A 15,759-nucleotide genomic window follows, 5' to 3' on the forward strand; every position below is an offset into this window, starting at 1 on the left:
TTGTCATTAAGGGATTAGAGGGGTGAGAGACAGATGAGGTGGCCTGAGGTGGAGCTGGGTTTTGTGTTAATAGAGGACGTGTGTCTTCTGTCAGTCATGTCACCGCAACTGGAATCAAAGCCCTCAGCAGCATTATATTTTTTTGGATATAACTTAATATACGGTTAGCTGAAGGCAAGCTGAAGCTGACTTCCTCTTACCTCTCCTGTCTCTCCCACGGTTGGGGCCCAGGGCCTCCAACCTCCCAGCATCCTTGGTGTGTGGGCTGACTCCAGGCTGGCTTCCTGTTATAGAAATTCGCGGAACCACATTCCCCCCCACACACACAGACACACACCCACCCTCAGCAGCCCTGCAGCCATCTGTAGGTAAGTGTGTGTGTGTGTCTGTGAATGTGATGTATTGTATGTGTGCTGCTTGCTCACACAATAGAGTCCACACGCAACAAAGCACAAGACTGGTCAAAATGCAGAATGAGAGGTGAAAGGTGATGTAATGTCACGACCTGCACATGCACAAAGCTCTCAAAGATATCTCAAAGATATCACCATAACAGAAAGAATATTATAATGTAGCATGTCGCAAATTTTGAAAATGTATGGCTTATGAACAAGATTTTGTAAGTCTGCGTCCCATGTCTAATATGGCAGCTCGGCCAGTCCCTCTATAAGCTTCAAACGCTGATGCTGTAGGAACTCCTGTAACGTCATTTCTGGAGGCATCCCTCTAGCATTATGTTTTAATGTGCCGTCAAAGTGAGGAGACGTAGTATAAAGAGAAAGCATAGGGAGGAGGGGGGTGTATGGAAATACTGAACTTTCAACCAAGAGATCAGGGTTCATGTACCGTATGAGTCAGTCAGTCTTGACTTCTTTTTGAGTAAGTAAGTAATGTACTTATTTTTACCCAGACCTTAATCTTTTTCTAAAACTACCCAAGTAATTTTTGTACTTCTATTTTGAAAGTCTGCCCAGAGGTTGCGTATTTATCATTGCTAACTTTATTATTGCTGCACGCACAAAACTGACTGTAGAGTGGTGCCTGCAGGACTTGTTGGAATCATACATGTAATATACATATGAGTCTACTATAGACCAGCCTTGCCACCAGTTTTTCCCAGTGGCCACTCACAGTATTGCCACAAATATTGGCCCACACTGGCCCAAAAAGCATTTTTACCTGTAGGCCACCATTATAAAAGAGATTTCTGTAAAAATGTTGACACCTCAACATGCAAACAAGGTCAGTTATGACCCTCTGTAGGATTGGACTTATATTTCTTAGGTGTACACAAATACAGCAACTGTTTGCTAAAATGCTTGCCATGTCAACATAAACAGCGGATAATATGTCAGATGTTGTGTTTACATCTTGCTGTGATGCCCCCAACTGGTCAAAAGTCAATTAAGGATGCTTTATATGTTATTCAAGTATACGTGACATTGTTTGTGTTGAAAACTATTGAAGTAAAATTACAAAGTATTATGGTCACTTTGAAAGAGCTGCTTGTATCCCCACTGCAGCCATTTTCATAGCTAAATACATATAAAATCCACAGTCTTGATATACTCATCCCCTCAATAAATACAACTTCCAGTCAGTCCCTCTGCTCTCAAGTATAATGAACACTGGTTGTTGAAGTTTTAATAGGGACTTTCTTATGAGGAAAAAGAGGTAATTTCCTTGTTTTTCCTTTTTAAAAGTATCTGTGTAGAATGTTTCAACAAAATTCTTCTTAAATGAAAGATGAAATACAGATTTTGGTATCTGAGGTACACACAAAAAAAGAATTACAGTCTCTTTTCACTCCTTGTGAAACACCAAAACAGATGACTCCATGAGAGTGGTTTCAAAGACACAAGTTCTGCATTTCATGTTTTCCAGCTATTATATTTTACTAAATGTAACTTGACTTGGAGTTTAATAAATCCTTGAGTTCTAATGAAATGCAGGGAATATGTTGTTGTGAGACACTAGTGTACTTTTACACCAGTTTACAGTGTATCTGAGGCACTCATAGTCATGCAGGTGTAACGGGAGTACAGTACAGTAGGCTTCAAGGTGTAATTTATAGGCGGAGATTAGCGGAGAAGGTGAGTAGGGTGAGGTTTCAGAACATGGACTAATAACCTCACAGCGTCACTCAATCCACAGCGATTGTGCCGGAGCTCCTCGGGTGTGTTGTCACAGCAATCTGAGCGGCATTGTCCCCATACGTGGCCCGGGGCAGTGGTTCATGAAGGAAGTATTTTCTTAAATGACAATAAAAAGCACAATAAGAGGGTGTAAGCGAGCAGTTTGATCATGTTTATTTCACAAAAGATCCAGTTTAGAGGAGAGGGGTGGATTTCCTTACACTCTGTGCACTTGAGTATGGGCAGGATGACTGTGTGAAAATCTCAGAGTGAATATCTGTATTCACATGATAGACGTGTAGCTGTAACTGTACGCAGCAGCAGACTTTTTTTCTTATTGGTATACTGGCCTGTCTTTGTTTGAAATTGAATTTTGTGTGTGTAATTGTCTAAAATTGTGATGGTCAAGGTCTTTAAACTCAGACTGATGAAACTGGCTGAGCCGTGGAACCACACTGACTCCGAGACCTTCACAATGGCCGAGGTCTGAATGTTACACAGTAAAAACTTTGTACTAAGACCAGTCTTAGAACCCCCTCTCGTCTCTGGTCATGGTGTGGTGGTACAGTGTGGAGAGGCTGCTCGAATGCTATCTACCTCCTTATCAGCAGGTCAGGAGAACAAACCCAAAATAGGACTTGAATGGAGGGGAATGTGAAAAAGGCTTGGACTGAGAGCTTGATAGATTGAGGAAGAAAGGGAAAAACATCCTGATATTTGTGTGTTTCGGTAGCTGATTACCTTCAAATCTAGCTGCTCTTTCTCCCCCTCCCAACCTCTCTCTTAGATGTGACGTTTTTGTATGCAACATTTTTTATATGCTAATTTGCAACAGCAAATACTATACACTTGGAGAGTAACAACACCACATGAATTAAGTTTTTAACAACATAACAAGGAAATGTTTTAATTCATGTTTTTGAAAAAATTTCTATGAAATTTCATTACATGTTTTTTGCTCCTTTCATAGCTACTTGTCACAACTTAAACATGATTAAAGGAGCAATGTGTAAAGATGTATGTTTAAACACTCAAGAATTAGCAAATTATAAACAATGAAGAAATAACAGTTTTCACATAATTTCAAAGACGTCTACAGTGTGTTTTGTATTGTAGAAATATCTACTGAAGTTACCATGCTAATCAGTTAGCCTCAGTGGGTCCGCAGAATACCACTTTGTGCTTCAAGATTTGATAGTGATGGTGCATTACTTCAGAGGTCAGAAGTCGGAGCTGGGAATGACAACACACCTTTCCACCAGCATTCAAGTACAACAAATTGTTTTAGCTCTTGATGACAATGCATTATGTAGTACTTTGCAGATACAAACACCACAGCAGTGTCCACAGATATAACTAGGGCAGTACTGTGTGCATGACTGATTCAGTGAGACACAAACTGGGAACTTGGAAATCTCGACTTTGCAGCTAAAATGGCACCTTAAGGCTGATCCCACCATAACTCCTGCTCAGGCCTCCAGAGGTGGGTGCTGACTGATGCCCGATCTCCTCCTTCTATCCCCACCTGAATTCACCATGTCTTTGTCATACCCGGTGTCTGTGTCCTGGTCGGAGGTGCTGTAGATGCCCTTGGCACTGTATTCCCTTTTGTCAAACTGGCCTCAGTCAGTCTTGGGGACTGTGTTTGGTCCATATTCATTGGGAAGCTGCTGAGTCTACTAACTAAAAGCAGCTAAATTTAGTTGCTACAGTTAGAGGCTACAGTAAGCAGCAGTTACCGGATGCTCTGGTGATATGTTGTCCCCTGTTGTTTGAGTATAAATTTGACCGATGACCAATTCTTACATTTTGCATCAATGTTTTTTTCATATTTAGGCACTGACAGCACACTGTTGAGGTAAGGAAAAGGTTGTGTGTGTCTACTGTGTTAAAGCCCTGCACTTTGTACATCCAGTATTCACTCAAAAAAAACAAAAACATCTTGAGTGAACATAATTCAGGTAGTAATACACCAACTGTTGTCTTCAGTTGTTACTGCAAGTGTGTTTAGCTCTCTGCATCACTGTGCACCTGCATGCATAGTGAGGGCAGACGATGCCATGTGACATGTCACTCTAACTCTGATAAATCTTGCAACAAATTGATTTTTTTCACACAGTCAACAACAAACAAGTTGCACCAGCATTTTCTTGGCATTTTCTTGTGTCTTTGTTTGATAATAATTTCTTTCCTAAGCATGCTATACTCTAAATGTCCCAATGTGAATTGAGACACAAATATAATTCTGTAGACTTATACATTTGTTTATTTTTAAAACAGACTCAATAACAGACAAAACAGCTTGTTAAAACTGAGATGTTGTTCGGTATATAATCCATCCCTGTATTCTGCATGATCTCCTTAGATCTCAGATATCTGTGCATGTAGGTGTGTGTGTGTGTGTGTGTGTGTTCAGGCCTGCCTATGAGCGAGTGACTGGTTAATGGGGTTAAACTGTTTAGGAAACACACACATTGACTACAGGCTCATTAAGTTGTAGCAGCTGCGAATGCCTACAGTGGCTCTTCTGCAGGTGACAAAACAGCTTCATTATATTGGGGCTGTATAAAGGACAATACAACAGGGTGTTGTGGCCGCCGCAACAATAGCAGTGAAATTAAAGATGTGAAGAAGCTGTGTGGGGGCCATGTGGAAATAGTTACAGAAGGTTATAGTGCAGGAGGAGGAGAGGGGGGTCTGCGGGGTTATATACAGCACTCGGGCAGCAGCAGAAGCTACAGGTGAGGCGGATCCATGTCTGTCACTGTCTTTTCTTTTTTTCACTGCCTCTTTTTCTCTCAGTGCTCATGTCCATGTCTCCAGTTTCTCTTGGCCCGATTTCCATCCCTCGCCCCACCTAAGTGTGTGAAAGTTGTGTCTCCTCTTCACAGAACACCTTGCTGTTCTTATGAGGCAATGTGAGATCACCTGCATGTTTTTGATGATAAAACATGTCAGAAAAATAATGTTTAGGACTTTAACAATTCAATGTGAAAGAGTAAACAACAGAGGTGTGGACTCATGTCACATGACTTGGACTCAAGTCAGACTTGACTTGCAGTTCAACTGCAAATGACTTCACTGGAAGCTTTCTCAGGAGAGGGCTTTAATGGATTTTTATTGATAGGACAGCTGAAGTTAGGACACGAAAGGGAGAGAGAGAGTGGGGAGAAAACAAGTTGCAAAAGGCTCGCATAGGATTCAGCCTCAGTACATGTGGCACACCCTCCACCATCTGAGCTGCCAGGGTACCATGGTGTTGAACCTTTTGACTTTAAAATACTTGATAGATTCCCCCCAAGCCCAAAGATTAAAAAGTGTGCCACAAATTAATACATTTCCTTTCATTTACTGAATTAAGCAACAATGATGCTATTCATTTTCAGCAAGTCAGAACTTTGTTTGAACAATCGAACAGCATCTTATCAAGTTGCAGGAGTCACTCATGAAGAACAATCTATTCTCATCCCACCTCATTAAATATATTGACATTTTATCACACCCCTCAGCATCTCCACGGTACCCTTCTGAGACCTTTCTGTCAGAAAGCTTTTTAAACGTGGTTTTCATGAAACAGTCACAGTTTGTGTAGGTTTTTACACAAAAACTACTCTGGTAGGTTTAGGCTAAGACTGTGTTTCAGGTCATGTGACGTCACCAAAGCAACTCACAAAACGAAACGAACGTATAAAACAAGTGTATCTTACAACTTTTAATAACATTTTGGTTTCACACGAAACATGAGCCCTGGTCTCCTGGGTGAAAGTCCTTTGCTTGTTTGAGCCATTCATCCACCACCTTCAGATGTGGACTTTCTCCCTCCTATATACCACATTGAAGGCCTGGTGCATCTCACTCAGCCGCAGATGGGTTTACATTGAAGTCACTTGAAACCCTGGTGCGTCTTTTTCAGCTGAGGAGTGTGACAACACATTTATATCTAATAATTTGGGAACTTGTTTCCGAGTGTCCCCCGTGCATTGTCAGATCCTTCCCCCTTTTATACACATTTGTTTTTAAACAAATCCTCTGGTACAGTCTGTATTGTCCACACCTGAGGTCAACTTTTTAATCAACAGCTCTGGCGTGTGGCAACCAAATGAGGCACCGTAATCTGCATTTCGATCAGTTTGGTAGGTGCTGGTCATATAGGAACTGGTGCCATATTAGCAAACCTATACATAACTCTGAAAATTATTGAGACTGGAAAGTCACTGTTACATCATGACTTGTTTGCGACTTGAAACTTAACTTGGGAGTGCAAAGACTTTAGACTTACTTGTGACTTACCAAACAATGACTTGGTCCCATCTCTGGTAAACAATAAGCAGGATAAATGACTCTATTTATGTCAAACACAACGGCACTCAGCAGGGTGGTGGTGGAAGGGTTAAAAAGGCAAGGCACACAAATTATAAAAAAAAGAGCAAAGCAATAAAAAGGAGAGGAAATGAAAAGCAGCTTGATGGTGGAGGCTGATAGGATGTGCACTTGTCAGAAAGGCAATCAGCTCAAATTAAAAAAAAAAGTGAAGAAGAGAACTGTGAAGAGAGATGTGAGGAACATGAGAGAGATAGCAGCATGCATGTCACATCGGGATACCTTTGCGATCAAAGTTTTATGATGAAGAATCAAAGCTTTACGGGTGTGTAATCCTTTGTGTGTGTGTGTGTGTGTGTGTGTGTGGGTGCATGCATGTCCGGTTTTGCATATTTAGCTCATTATCAGTTTTGACTACAGTCATTTCCAGTGTACCGAGTGAGATATCAGAGCTGTGATCTGCCAGGGGGAGGTGATGAGTGCTGTGAAAAATCGCTGGGGTTGCAACATATGAGCTGTATGCTGTGAGTTCAGTGCTGACTCTCTAATGCTGTTCAGCTCTGCTCAAGACAACCTGATCGCTTAAATCAACAAACACAAGCCTCAACGCACTCTTCCTTCTTTTACAAACTCACTGTTATTCCTCTCACATGTTCCCTTGTTCGTCTTTCATCGTGTCGTCCCCTTCTGGCTGTTTTATTGTTGTTTTGTTCTGTAACAATTCTCTCAGTAGTACATGTTTCTCTGTTCTCTTTTTCTGCATTTCTCTGCAATAGTTGGTCCCCAGGCAAAGAAGGGGCCTCTGCTCTGAGCTGTTGTATGTTGGCAGGTCACTGGTAGGTCAGCTGAGAGGCAGAGACACTTGGCCTCGAGCATAAACCCCTAACAATGATTATCTCCACTCTCTCAAACATCCCTGCTCATGCTAATCACACGATACTGTGATTTGTTCAAGGTCAAATATTTATTTATTTATTTATAGGTTTTGAAAGGTGCTAAAAAAATAAAATTTTCAGTATTTCCTTACAAAGCAGCCAGCAGCTGGAGATATGTAATATTTTCTGGCACTGGGGGAGAAAGTGAAATATAACTAATAGCAAGTAATAGTGAAAAGGGTGTGGACAAGAGAGGGAGCTCCACTGAGAGATGACGTGATAAAACGGCTAAATAAAACAGTTAAATCCCTCCACGTGAAGGAACGAAGGCGTCCAGAGACCCTCAGGTAGCTGTTCCACATACACAAAACACAATGAGGAAGATTAGCGAAGTCAACAGTGAGTGCATTGTTGGTGTGTGTGGGTCTGCTTGTGTACAGTGACGCACAGATTTCTCGCTGCTGAGGTGCTGATCAGTAACTGGTCAGACCACAGAGGTGTTCTGCAGTCACAAGATTGTCACATTACTCCTTCTCAATTAAATAACACATATTATAATTTTTCCTTTTTCGGATTCACCAACAATGAAATTGGCCAACACATTTGTTCCAGTTACCCCAGAAGCTTAAGGCATCATTATGCTTGAAACAAAGTGCTCGTCCAATAATCTTGGTGGGCAGCTTGTGACAGACTTAAGTCACAAATTCAAGGACTCGAGACTTGTATTATTAACACCAAAAAAATACATTTGAATTTTTCTATAGAACATCTTGAAATATGATTGGATGACTTATGATTTCTTTCTCCGGAAATAAAACTTAACTGTTCATAATTCCTGTCTTGTAGCTTATTGAAATGTGGAAACTGAACATTGACTTGAGCAATGACTTGAGTTGCCTCGTAAGCAGGCACCTGACTTGACTTGTGTGATTCTCGCACTAGAAACTTGGGACTTGCTTAAGGTTCTGGTACAAATACCTTTCCACACACCTTTCCATTGATGGATTTGATAGGATGCATAATAAAACCAACAATCTGACAAAAATGTCTGCCTTACACAATGCTTGTACTGACTTTAATGGCCCCCAGATTTTTGCACAAACCATGAGGCGGACAATTTTTGGATTTGAGTGAAATGTCTCAGTAACAATTTCAGGACAACAATTGATAAATCTTTTCCTTAATGAGTCACAAGATTAATTGATTTGATTAATAATTTGGTCTGTAAAATGGTTGAAAGATTGGTGGTGGTGTATTTTAGGTTTAAATCTTTATCATACTTCACACCATTAAGTCTGTCACTTTTTGTGTTTCAAACAGATTACAACAACAGAAATGCCTATGATTGCTTATTTGCAGTTAGGCCACTGATATTTCAGAGCCATGGTGATGGCCACAGATTCTAACTTGCATGACTCTCAGTCACTGAGTGTCAATGAGTCAGACAGACTAGACTAACATATTCAACTAAACAACCCCTCTGCCCTGCACTCTTTCTGCTACTAGGGGATGGAGAGAGGGGATGGATGGTTAACAAGGGGGCTGCATTTTGGTCTTGCATCCCCCCTCATCCCCCTCAAATTGCCTACTCCATAAAGTACATGAAGCTACTTAAATATCCACTGAAGCCTGAAATCTACAAAAGAGATGTTAAACTAAAATTACAGATATGTGTGGGCTTATTAAGCAACGGTAATTGAATTAATACATGAAAAAACATAAATGCCATATCTCAAGATTGTTTTTGTTCAGTTGACAAGTGTTCTTTAAATAACATTAGCTCGTTGTGCTCTCTTCTTCTGCAATGGTTTAATGGCACCCGACTGGAGACTTTGCCTTACCAACTATTTATCTTGATGTGGCAATAATCACACAAAAGTACTGGATAAAAATGCATGTAATCAATTTTCTTTGGAATTTCAGTTAAAATGCACTAAATTTGAAGGAAACTTGACTCAAGAGGACATGCTTTTAGCCTCACCTTTGAATGAGGCCATTTTGAACAGGTACAAACATTTTGGCCTTCTGGCGTGGCCTTATGACACGTTATACAAACTAGTTTGTTTCAATCAAACCCTGGGATTTAGACATATATGGGACAGCGTAGGCGCAATGTACCTGAGATGCTTTGTCCCTCCTTCTCTCTCTCCTGCCCTCCCGGCCTAGATACCCCGCCTCTCAGATTTCCTGAGGGCTGAGCCCTGGGCTTTTTGTCAACTGTGTTATAAGATAGTGGGGCCCAGACGCCCAGTCCCAGGGGCCCTTACACACAGGACATTAGCGTAGTGCCTACAGTGTAGCTCTGTGGGGCAGATGTATTTCTCCCTCCCTCCCTCTCTCCTAGACCTTCCCTCCTCCTTTCAATGGGGCAACCGGCAGAAGAAAAGAAGTGATTGTTTGGAGACAAGAGGGATGAATTTGTCTGCCTCAGACAGGAGAAGAAAAGCAGTTTGAAAGGGACTTGTCAGTGGTTGTGGATGGGGTGGTTGGAGGGTGTCCCACTTTTCAGGGAGAATACACTGTGTGTCAGCAGGTTCTACCTTTTCTGTAGAGTCTGACCTGGAGTGACAGTGTGTGTGCCTGTACAGTATGTTCGTGTGCACAACTGTGTGTTTCTCTGGAGTGCATTCCTCTTCTAACATAGGGAATACATTGGGATACATGCGCCCAGATTAATTTGCTTTTCACCTCCTCCAGGTACACGCCTGGTGGACATCATGCAATAGACGCTGTTTCACATACTACTGGACCCATCAGCTGAATATTTTTTGTGCACATTTATGACCGTTTTCTCATGGAGATCTTATGGTCACAGTGATTCACAGTTTTCAGGAAAACAAAATCAACTGCTCTGGTTTATACCACTGCTGGCTCCTCACTTCAAGTCAGTGCAGGCCACATTTTAGCCTTTATCAACAACTGACATCCATCTCATCTTAAACTTAAGCATCTGCAGATTAGTTGCATATCTGATAAGTTATGATGCACTAAAATTAGCCACGATACAAGATGAGCAACTAAATATTTCTCCTAGCTTCCCAGTTATCTTTTCAGTGGTGGTTGATCTCATGTGAGCCACCTCAGGTCATTTACTAGGTGCATGAACAGCTACAAAGAACATTTTGGCCATATCCTCAATCTATTTGTCCATGTTTGGCCTCCAGAGTAGCTTCTTGCTATTTCCTTCATCCTTACTATTCCACTGTGTCCTAAATGAAGTAGCTGCAACACTTGTGTATGAAGTGACAGTGGAAAAAACACTCTGCTCCCCCCACAGCAAACACCCAGACTGGACTGACAACTGTAATCTCCTTTGATGTAGGGCTTCAGGTATGAGATATCACCAGCAGGGTGACCCTTGATGATGATGTCCATGACTGCAGATAACTCTTGAAGGTTGTTATGGGTCTCCTTTTTGACCTGTACAGCTCAAACAGGTGCTTTTTCACACCTCCCTGAAGTAGACGATGTTCACAGTGTTAAACTCTGGCTTTGTGACAGGGAGTGGCAGTCTGGATAAACCATCCACATTGCAGTGAGAGTCTGAGTTGTAATACTTAATGAATGAATGAATGTGCTGACAACATAAGGCCCGCCTCTGTAGTCAAAATGCAGCAAGGGATGGTATACCAGTGTGTGGGCCAAGGCTGGTCTGAAGTGGTCAGTGGTTGGTTAGAAGTTTAAACCTCCTTTCATATATTCAATGTCCCTGATGCAAAAGCAGCTGGCTTTTCCTTACCACTTCGCAGTACATGGGAGATAACTGACCCCACCCCATATAGAGAGGCGTCACGGTGAGCTGAAAAGGAACTGATGGGTTGAAGTGAGTCAGAACCTCTGATGTAGTCAGCACATCATCTGCCTTTTCGAAAGCCTCCTAACAATTGGCTGTCCATGTCCATGTTTTATCTTGGCGCCGCAGTTTGTGTAGCGATTGTAGCAGTGATGCTCAGTTGGGGATAAAACGTCCATAATTGTTCAACAGTCCTAAGAAATGATGCAACTGGCTGATGCTCTGGAGTAACAGTACATTGACAATAGCAGCAGTTTTCTATGGTGCAGTGTGTAGACCTTCAGCATTGATCACGTGTCTGAGATATTCCACAGATAGTTGGGAAAGCTCACATTTCTCATTATGGACTGTCATTCTTTCTGTCTTTGGAGATTAGCATCCAAGTTGCGCAGATGCTCTTCATCGTTTGCTCCAGTGCACAGGACTGTCCTCCTGGCAGCCCATTTAGGATTTAATCCATAGCTCACTGAAACAGTGCTGGGGCTGAAGCATTGCCAAAAGGCAGTCTGTAGTGTCTGAAAAGTCCCCCGTGGGTGTTGATAGTCAGCAGTTCACATGACTTTTCATCCATGACTTTTTAATGACATTTCTATTGTTGGAGTGATATTAATGGCTTTTCAAGAGTCAAGTCATTTTCTGTGAGCAATTTCTTCTGTGCAGCTTCATTCTGTAATCCACACACAAGCCTGTCTGTCATATTCATCATGCTCAGCTTATTTGTGTTGTAAAACATGGTGACAGACTCACCCCCACCCCTAGCAGGTTGCATAGCATGGTAAAAGTTTTTGGGCCTATCAAAAAAGTGGGCACTATCTTGTCATCATTAGCCATGATGAAGTAGTCAGAGCTAAAAGTGCTCCACTGCTTTACTCTCATTGAAAGGGCCAATTGAGTCGGTAACCCCAGACGTCCTGGTCACCACTTTTTGTTATGTCTTAACTGATGCTGTTACTTACATAACATATGACTTGGACTTCGATGTCAATTAACTCTTTATTCTGCAACTACAGCAGAGGCTTGTGGTAGCATAGCAACAATAATAACAGTGGAGCTTGCAGATTATCCATAACCCCTTTTGTGTTCGTCTTATGGAGATCATGCAACCCCAAAATCAATAATACTAAGCTATTCAAAAAAAATGTAATTTAATTTAATCCAAACTTAACAAATCTCCACTGGTTGCATCTGGCTGTTGGCACCGTCTGTTGTCTGGAAGACATCTGCACCCTACTGAATGCACTGTTCTACTATTTTTCTTGTAAGTCTTCCCTTTCCTGTTCTGTTCTTGTCTGGATGGAGCTTTATCTGACTTTGTAGTGTCTACGTTATGACGATGTATCCTATTTTGGGGTGGCAGCACCTCAGTCCCAAAGGATTTGGCTTTGGGACTGGAGGGTAGCTGGTTCAAATCCAGCTTGGACCAAAAAGTATGTGGTCTACGAGTACGAGTGGACTGGTAGCTAAAGACATGCCAGTTCACCTCCTGGGCACTGCCAAGGTGTCCTTCAGCAAGGGACTGAACTCCCAGCTGCTCAGGGTGCCTGCTTCTGGACAACATCCATCACTCTACCACCTCTCCCACAAAGAGCATTGCATTTAATCCAAGGGGGATTAGTAAATCACATTCTTCTTTGTTCTTCTTAAGGTGTTCCATTAGAGTTTCTGTATGCCGATGAAAACTAGAACTTTCCACTCATGTTCAGACTCAGTGAGAGTATGTCAGTGTGTCTCTGTGGATATGAAAGTTGTGTCAGTGATGTGTCGTTCATTTCTCCTCTGGGACAGATCCTGTCACATATTCTGAGGGTCACTGAACTCCCTTTTTCAACCCTCTCACTGTTTTTTGTGCATTTCAGTCCTCATGAGATCCCGGAGGAGACAACACCTTTGTGTGTCAATATACCAGTTCTTACTGAAACTTGTCCCATATTGCAGCAAAGTCCCATTGGTGCAGATTGAACTCATCTCACGTCCCCTGGTCCTCCAGGAGTGCAGTGTGGGACCATGTTGTTGAAGATGAAAAGACTGTATCACAGGTTTATTTCTTTCTGTTACCCAGGGGATGAGTGTGCCAAGACCATGGATTTTGTTTTTATAATCTGGGTCAAGTAGTCATCTATGTAGTGCCATGCTCCCATCTATAGAGGACAAGTAGAGGTAATTTTATTCATTCACAGTAAAATGGTTTTAAGTCGAAGATATATTTAGTCCTTAAAAACAGTGTAAAGACATGCATCATACAGTACATGCACCCGGCCATCCAAGTGATGTAAAAGAAAACGTGATTCATCAGACCAGTCCACCTTCTTCCATTGCTCTGTAGTCCAGTTCAGCACAGGGGTCAGCATGGGCACCCTGACTGTGATGCACTGTGTATTCTGACACCTTTCTATCAGAACCAGCATTAACTTCTTCAGCAAGTCTGTTGGATCTCTGACCCAGTTGTCTAGCCCAGTGTTTCCCCAACCCTGGTCCTCCAGGCACACTGTCCTGCATGTTTTAGATGTTTCCCTGCTCCAACACACCTGATTCAAATGATCAGGTTGTTGTCAGGCTTCTGCAGAGGCTTGATGATGAGCTGATCATTTGAATCAGGTGTGTTGGAGCAGAGAAACATCTAAAACATGCAGGACAGTGGGCCCTGAGGACCAGGGTTGGGAAACACTGGTCTAGCCATCACAGTTTGGCCCTTGTCAAATTCACTCAAATACTTATGCTTGGCCATTTTTCCTGCTTCTGACACATCAACTTTGAGGACAAAATGTTCACTTGCTGCCTAATATATCCCACCCACTAATAGGTGCCACGATGAAGAGATGATCGGTGTTATTCACTTCACCTGTCAGTGGTCATAATGTTATACCTGATCAGTGTATTTATATCCTGCATGCAATTACTATTTCTTAACTTGTGTTTAAGCACCTTCTGCCTTTTAGTTCAGTAGAAGCTCTTTGATGTAGATGACCTTAACTTTGGTATCTGAGGATCCAGATGTAACATGGATGAGTTGTTTGCTCCTACTTTTAGTTCACGCCCCCTCCCTTCATCATTGTTAGAGCTCTGAACTAGATAAAACTCTGTTCCCCACTGCTTTCATCTCCATTATCACCATCTCTCTGTGAATCATCCTTGCGATATGAACAATATATGAGCAATAGAAACATTTATATCTTGCATATTTTGACCTCTGCTTCAGTTTCTGAGGATCCAGGCAGAACATGGTTAAATTGTTCTCTCCCACCGTCGGTCGTAGCGCCTCCTCCCTTCATCATTATTAGAGCTCTGAACTGGATAAAACTCAGTTTCTTACCGCTTTCATCTCCGTTATCACCATCTCTCTGCTAACCCACTCCTCTGAAGTCACCTCTGGCTTTGTTTTTGATTCCATTAATTGAGTTTGGTAGAAAAACAAATGGTCTATGGAGGTGGGATCTATAAAACTCACTGGTGAACTGATTTAGGATGCCCACCCAGTCCCCAGTACTTGTTCTGGGAGAGGTTCACCTCAAAAAGGCTTCACTCTCACCACTTGGCTGCTTTTTATCTCCTCTTTATGGGGAAATTCCTGTTCTTTCGCTCATATTTTCAGTGAGGATGTGACATTTTAAAAGGGTTTGTGAGTAAGTCTGAGTGCAGCCTGGGAGGGCCTGGAAGAATGACAGTGTAAGTGCTTCCAAGGTGAGAGGTCAGGGAAGTCTTGAGAGGAGGCTACATGCTGCACTTCAGTTGACCTTTAACTCAATGTCCTCTCAAGGCTCGCTGCTGTAGCCTCGGGCCAGAAACAGCCTTTTGCCCTCCGAGGAACTCAAATCTGCATCATAAGACAAGCATGACACACTTTAAATTGTTTTTGTTTGTGTTTGGTTTTTAACTCATGTTTAGTTTGACTCTATGGTTTACATTACCACTCATCAATTCCAAAACTATATTACACAAAGTTTACCATCCACACTACCAGTGGTTTCCATGCATTTTGTCCTGGTTTTAACATCGACATTCAATGGCTTTAAACCTGTTTTAGATAGTTAGCATGTCACAGTAAGTGTATTTTGGGGATTATTTAGCAGGACTACAATTTTAAAGTACATTTTTAAACAAAGAACGATATACTACCATGCACCGTGTGCACACATCACAACTTTACTCTGGTCTCAGTGAAACCAGCTATTCTTACTGCAATTCATTATCATCACCTCTAGGGAAAAAATGTTCACTTGTGTGGAAATTTCAATTTTGACTTTAAATCAGACAAGAAGGACAACATTACAGTACAGTGACCTTCTGCCTTCAGCTGTGACAATACTGTCATCATTCACGATTGGACTTCTAATTTAAATAAACATTTATTGTTATAGTCGGATCAATCGCTAATGTTAGCTACATAGAAATCCGGTTAGCTAGCTCACCTGTCAATACTACTATTACTGAAAAATATTTTGGACTCTATGTGCTGATGCTGCTGAGTATAATACTTAATGAGGAACATTTAAATGTGCATAGTTATAGCTATTATTCTGAACATGACTGTGCATAACAAATGAAGGTATATCTGGACAAATTATTAATGAACCAAACTATGTACATAAAACATATATTGGGCTAAACATTTTGAACATATTTGGTCTTGTGGTAATCC

The sequence above is a fragment of the Lutjanus erythropterus genome, chromosome 2, assembly GCF_056507025.1.
Source record: "Lutjanus erythropterus isolate fLutEry1 chromosome 2, fLutEry1.hap2, whole genome shotgun sequence".
In the NCBI taxonomy this organism is placed as follows: domain Eukaryota; kingdom Metazoa; phylum Chordata; class Actinopteri; order Lutjaniformes; family Lutjanidae; genus Lutjanus; species Lutjanus erythropterus.